The following is a 7,669-nucleotide window of genomic DNA, read 5'->3' as shown; positions in this document are numbered from 1 at the left end:
ATGGCATTATTGGCAACGTTTTTATAGTAAACCTTCTCAAAGAAATTAGGCAAAGAAAAAAATAAAAAAAAATTAGGGTCTCCTAAAGAACTAAACATGAGTAAAGAATCATGAAACAAGATATATTGTTTTTGAAACACAAAGTCAATAGAGGTCTACATATTGAATCTAATAGGGTTCTTGTCACAATGAATTGTTCTCTCCATTCATTGATGAGCGAAAGAAAGCTAATATTAATAGCGACAAAGTCAATCATGAGATAAACGTTCAAGTGGACAAACCAATTTATGAAGCTGTTGTTGACCTTATCTCAAAAAGCGGGGGAAAGATCATTAATAATGAAAACCAAAGCAATAAGAAACGAAGTGCAAATAGAGAAATTCAAGCGAAGACAGAAGCAACACATAACCTTGCTTAAAAAATTTAAAACCAACCTGACTAAGAAGGTGGATGAGGCCTCAACAGCTAAACCGGGACAGTCAGTGCCTACAGAACCAATGAAGGGAGCTGTCAAGCAGTCCCGTCGAGAGCCATGATTATTTTCAGCTAGAATTGTCGCGGGCTTGGGAACTTGTCAACAATTCGTGAACTTAAGAGATTCGTCTCTTCTAAAGACCCAAGTTTGTTGTTTTTATGCAAAACAAGGTTGCGAAAAAATAAAACAGATTGCTTAAAGACCAGCTTCGGAACGACGAGATGTTTTGTGGTTGAAAGTGATGAACAATGTTCGAGGCTTATTCTAACGTGGAAGGAAAATGTTAAAGTCAACTTGTTCGGGTACTCCAAAAATTTTATTGATGTTAAAGTCGAATGGCAGCACAAGCTTTTCCGGTTCACTGGTTTCTGTGGTTTTTATAACCATGCGAGGAAGACTGAAAGCTGGAATTTACTTCGTCGGATTAAAGGTGCCTCGCCCCTTCCTTGGCTTGCTGGAGGAGATTTTAACGAGGTTTTCATTAGAATGAAAAGTGGGAAGGTTGACGAAGAAGCGATACTGATATGAGGAACTTTAGGGCTGTTCTTTCGAATTGTGATATGTGGGATGTTAAACCGAAAATATGTTGGTTCACGTGGTACCACGAACATCTTGCCTCTAACCACATCCGAGAGCGTTTAGACCGTTTTGTTGCCTCATCTAGCTGGTTACACTACTTGAAAAATTGTGTGACAAGTTCGGATCCCTTCCATTACCTATGATCACTCAAGTATTAGTATAAATATTCAAGGTACAAGAAGCGAGTGCAATCAACACGGTAGGAACGACTACTTTAAACTGTTGCGGAAGACGGCTATCGGATAGAGCAAAATCGCAACTGATAATTTGAGAAAATAAAAATGAAGATAAAAGAGACACAAAATTTACGTGGAAAACCCCTAAATAATATAGGGTAAAAACCACGGACATCAGTAGAAGAATTTCACTATGAGAAAATAGGAATTACAACTTCTCTCGATCTACCAAGGAGAAAACAATGATAATTCTCTCTTGATAAAAAGGAGAAAACAACTCTAAAGAAACTCTCTAAATTCTCTCTAGTATTGGAAGAAAGCTAGAATTCTTTGGGATGGTTTTGAAGCTAAATGAGCTAGGGTATTTATAGTTGAAACTTTAAGGACTAATTTATAAATACCCTAAATTTTAGGGATTAAAATTATCCCTTTATTTTTTCAACAATTTGGTTGCCTAAATTGACTATATTAGCCGCCCAAAACCATTTTTCCAGCCGCCCTATGTGCTTTGATTTTCAACAATCTCCCACTTGAAGATTTGATTGGAACAATCATATCTTCACACCATTCTTTCTACCTTGTACCTTCATGTTGCTTACGTCTCTGACAGGCCACAAGAGGATCGACACCAAGTAAATTTATCAGTGTTGATTGCCTTCGTCATGAAATCTGCTATGTTGACTTTGGTATGGATCTTCTGCATATCTACCGTCCCTTCTTCCACCTTTTCACGAATGAAATGGTACTGAACTCGTATGTGCTTTGTCCTTGAATGAAATGTTGGATTCCTTGCTAGATGCAAGGCGCTTTGACTATCACAAAACATAGAAACATGCTCTTGATTATGCCCAAGCTCCTCCAATAGCATCTTCAACCAAATTGCTTCTTTACTGGTTTGTGTAGCTGCTACATATTCTGCCTCTGTTGTGGACGTAGCCACAACTGAATGCAATTTTGAAACCCAACTTACAGCTCCACCAATAATTTTGAACACATATCCTGTAGTAGATTTGCTTTTATCCAAATCCTCTGCATAGTCAGAATCTACATAACCATTGATTAGTAAGTTTGATCCTCCGTAACATAATGCAACATTTGAAGTCCCTTTGATGTATCTAAGGATCCTCTTTACTGTATTTCAATACTCTTTTCCTGGATTCGCCATGTACCGACTAACCACTCTCACTGCTTGTGCAATGTCTGGTCTTGTGCATATCATAGCGAACATTAAACTTCCCACTGCTGATGCATACGGTACTCGAGACATCTCCATCATCTCTTCTTCACTGCTAGGACTCATACTGGAAGATAATTTGAAGTTAATAGGAAGATGGGTAGAAATTGGCTTACAATCTTGCATGTTGAATCGTGACAAGATCTTCTTCAAGTAATTCTTTTATGAAAGCCAAATCTTCCTATTACTTCTGTCTCGGTGAATTTGCATCCCTAGAATCTTGTTTGTTGATCCCAAGTCCTTCATTTCAAATTCCCTAGCCAGTTGTGCCTTCAATTCTTCAATATGATCTTTGTTGGGTCCTGCAACCAACATATCATCCACATACAACAACAATATAACAAAATCGTTATCACCAGACCTCTTGAAATAAGCACAAGGGTCTGCATTAAGTCTGTTGTATCCAAGGCACATAATGGAGGAATCAAATCTCTTATACCAACACCTCGGCGCCTACTTTAGACCATACATAGATTTGTTCAACCTGCAAACCAAGTTCTTCTTTTCTTCTTCTTCAAAACCTTCAGGCTGAAGCATGTAAATCTCTTCTTCAAGATTTCCATGAAGAAAAGTTATTTTAACATTTAGCTGCTCTAGATGTAAATTTAATGTAGCACATATTTCCAAGACTACTCGAACTGTTGTTAGTAAAACCACAGGAGAAAAAATTTCATTGAAATCAATACCTTCTTTTTGAGCATATCCTTTGACCACCAGTCTTGCACGATACCTCTCAACTTGATCGTCACCATTTTGCTTGATTTTGAAGACCCATTTGTTATCAATTGGCTTCCTTCCTTGTGGTAGTGGCACAAGGTCCCAAGTATTATTTTTATGAAGGGCTTCGATGTTGAAAACATTTTGATATTTCGATATAACAAATTAAGTTAAATGAATTTTAAGATTTTCCAAATGATTTTCTAAGTATATTCGATATAATTATTCGAATATCAAAACATTACTCCAAATATTTCAAAAATCATTTTTAATCCTTACTTTAGTGTAAAATTAAGTTTTAATCTTAAAACAATTTCAAAATAATCTTTCAAAGTATTTCGAACCATTTCAAAGCCAAAAATTCCAGATTGCTCAGAGGGAACCGATTCCCTCCTGAACGGTTTGGCTCCGAGATTTCCAGAATGCTCGGAGGGAACCGATTCCCCCATAGGGGGTACCGATTCCCCCTGTTCAACGGTCGAAATATTTGAATTTTACACTTAGGGAACCGATTCCGTATGAGGGGGAACCGATTCCCCCCACGCTCCAAGTATTTTTATTAAATGTTTTCACACTTAAACGACTATATTATCTTCACTAATCATCCCTAACGTTCAGAAGTGATTCAAGGTGTATTTAAGCAAGCTTAGAAGCCATTGATCAATAACAAGAAACATCAAGCAACTAGAATCAAGAGAGAATCAAAGAGAAAGCATCAAACCTCAAGTTTGAGCATTTCAAGCCAATTTTCATTCAATATTCATTTTGCTTTCAAGAACACATATTGTGCTCAATTGTATTCATCTTTGAGTGTTCTTTTCTTTGTTCTAGAATTGTGCAAACAATCTACCTTGTGAGGATTTCCTTGTAAGTTTGCAAATTTGTATTGTTCTATTTGGGAGAGAGTTTTCTCAAGAATTTGGGGTATAATTCTTGAGGGTTTGCAAGGTTACTCTTTGTCCTAAAAAAAAGAAAAATTAGTGAATTTGTGGAAAATCCTTAGTGTGGATAGCTAAGGTAGTGGACGTAGACTTTGATTGAGAAAGTCGAACCACTCTAAATCGCTGTGCAAATCTTTTCAATTTTCTGCAAAAGCTTCCACCGAAATTTTAATTACCAATTCACCCCCTCTTGGTCGATTCCGTCGATCGATTAACTCAATAATTGGCATCAGAGCCTAACTCATTTGAAGGTTTAATCGCCTCTTGAGTCGATTCGAGAAGAGTTATATCGATAATCAAAGTCATCAATGGCCTTCGCTTCAAACTTCGACTCCGGTCTCGACTCGATGCCCGTCAATAAGCCTCCTTTCTTCAATGGAGCTAACTATGCCTATTGGAAGAATAGAATGATGTACTTCATTCAAGCAAGTGACATGGGAGCATGGAATGCTGTAGAAGAAGGATACATCAAACCTCTCACTCATCCAAGGTTGTGGAGTGAAGGAGAGACAAGAATGTTACAGCTCAACTCCAAAGCCATCCATATCATTTTTTGTGCTCTTGGACCAGATGAATACGGAAGAGGTTCATCGTGTACAACCGCCAAAGAAATATGGGACAAAATTCAAGTCACTCATGAAGGTACCGATGAGGTAAAGAAATCTAAAATTAGTATTCTAACGCATAGCTATGAAAATTTCAGGATGAAACCAAATGAAGATATCAAAGCTATGACAGATAGATTTTCAACGATTGTCAATGGTCTCAAATCATATGGAGAGATCATTTCAAATGAAAAGCTTGTGAGGAAGTTAGTCTACTCCCTCCCAAAATCGTGGCAATCAAAGAAGACGTCAATCATCGAGTCTAAGGACTTAACGTCCTTAACTCTTGAAGAGCTAATTGGGTCACTCCTCACTCATGAAATGATGCTCGAAGATGAGGTGGACCTCGACAAGATTGACAAGACACCAAAGGAGAAGGAGAAGAAGAAAAATATTGGAGTTGCTCTCAAATCAACAAAAGATGAGAGTGATTCGAATAACGATGACGATGACGAGGAAATGGCATTATTTGCCAAACGGTTCAGAAAAATGATGAGACCTTATCGAGGAAGAAAATTCAAACGAAATGAAGGCCTCAAAAATGAACCGAAAGAGAATGGCCCAAACATTTGCTACGAATGCAAAAAGCCAGGGCATGTTAAATATGATTGCCCATAATTGAAGAAAAATGGTCAATCAAAGAATAAGCACAAGGCTCATGTGGCTACATGGAGCGATGAAGAAAGTTCCGATGAAGAGGAACAAGAAGTAGCTAACTTGTGCTTGATGGCATTTGAGGAAGATTCTAAGGTAACCTCTAACTCATCCGATTTTGATGATTTATCCTATGATGAGTTATTAGAGGAATATAATGGGTTGGCTTCGGATTATGAGAATTTTTTTTTAAAAATATAAAAATGATGTTTCAAAATTGAAAAATGAAAACAAACTCATATCCAAAACCAACAACGATCTTGAAAGTAAAATCAAAGATTTGCAAATCAAACTAGAAGAGTTTGAAAAGAAAAATTTAGATTTGCAAAATTTATTTTCAAAGATCAATGATGATCATCAAAAGAAAATTGATGATCTTAAAACTTCTTTTGATAAAGTTGGAACAAAACATTTTGAAAAAAGTGGAAATTCAAAATCCAACTTTGTTAGAAAAAGTTTTAGAAACTACAATCATAGAGGTCCTCAAAGAACCTCTAATGGAAAAATCGTTAGAAGTATGTGGGTTCCTAAAGAACTCATTACTACTAAAGATAAAAATATCCTACACAAATGGATACCTAAGGGGACTAGGATTTTGGAAACTAATGAATATGAACCCAAAAGAATTTGGGTACCAAAAATTAAAAATTAATCTATGTTTGTAGGGAAAGGAGCATTGCTACAAGGCACGGGAAACAAATTCAAATTCATGGTACCTTGATAGTGGATGCTCAAGACACATGACCGGAGACAAAAGCCGGTTCATTGAGCTTAACGCCAAAAATGGAGGAGAAGTGACTTTTGGAGACAATTCAAAAGGTCACATTGAAGGTATTGGTACAATAGGTAATACCTCTTCCATACGAATTAAAAATGTTTTATATGTGAATGGATTAAAGCATAATCTATTGAGTATTAGTCAATTATGCGATAAAGGATTCAATGTCTTATTTGAAATTAATGGTTGACACTACATTGTTTTTAAACAATAAAGGTAAAGATTTATTAGTAGTTCAAATTTATGTTGATGATATAATATTTGGTTCTACTAATGATGTTCTTTGCCAAGAATTTTCTAAGCTAATGCAAAGTGAGTTTGAGATGAGCATGATGGGGGAGCTCTCATTTTTCTTGGGACTCCAAATCAAGCAAAGAAAAGATGGCATCTTCATTAATCAAGCTAAGTACGTCAAAGATATGCTCAAGAAGTTTGGACTGGAAAATGGGAAACCTCATGACACTCCAATGAGCTCTTCAACAATGCTTGACTTAGATGAAGGAGGTAAATGTGTAGATGTTAAATTATATAGGTCAATGACTGGCTATTTGCTTTATCTAACTGTAAATAGACCGGACATTATGTTTATTGTTTGCTTATGTGCTAGATTTCAATCATGTCCTAAGGAATCACATTTACTAGCTGTTAAGAGAATCTTTAGATACCTTAAGGACACTCCTAGTTTAGGACTTTGGTATCCTAGAGACTCTAGTTTTAGCTTGCATGCATTCTCTGATGCGGATTATGGAGGATGTAAATTAGATAGGAAAAACACCTCCGGTACTTGCCAATTCCTTGGAAATATGCTGATTTCTTGGTTTTCAAAGAAATAAAATTATGTTGCATTATCTACCACTGAAGCGGAATATATTTCAACCGGTAGTTGTTGTGCACAAGTTTTATGGATGAAACAACAACTTTTTGATTATGGAATTGAAGTAGGTACTATTCCTATCAAGTGTGACAATACTAGTGCTATTTGTCTCACTAAAAATCCCATCCAACACTCTAGAACTAAACACATTGAAATTAGACATCACTTCATTAGAGACTATGTCACTAAGGAAGATGTAGTTCTAGAATTTGTTGATAATTTGCATCAATTAGCGGATATTTTTACAAAACCCTTAGATAAGGAAAGGTTTTGGACACTTAGGAGAGAATTAGGTTTAACTGACCTATCTTCACTTAGTGTTTAAAATAAACAATAATTCAGCACTTTTAATAAATACTGAAAAATGCTCATAATAGTAATTTTTTATTGCATTCATTGCTATTAGTTAGGGGGAGTTTATGATTCTTGATGAAAAATTAATTTTATGTTCAAATATCGATTAAAGATTAATTTAATTGTTTGAACATAATTATTTTTCAATATATGAGTTGCCTATACCACTAGAGAAGATTAATTTAGCATTTTGTGTGCTTAAAAATCGGATTTTAGCATTTTCGTGCAGAGGGAATCGATCCCCCCCATGAGGGAACCGATTCCCCCTTTGAAGGGGAACCG

The sequence above is a fragment of the Hibiscus syriacus genome, unplaced genomic scaffold, assembly GCF_006381635.1.
Source record: "Hibiscus syriacus cultivar Baekdansim isolate YM2019G1 unplaced genomic scaffold, ASM638163v2 tig00110330_pilon, whole genome shotgun sequence".
Classification (NCBI taxonomy): domain Eukaryota; kingdom Viridiplantae; phylum Streptophyta; class Magnoliopsida; order Malvales; family Malvaceae; genus Hibiscus; species Hibiscus syriacus.
This window is presented reverse-complemented; position numbering follows the sequence as displayed.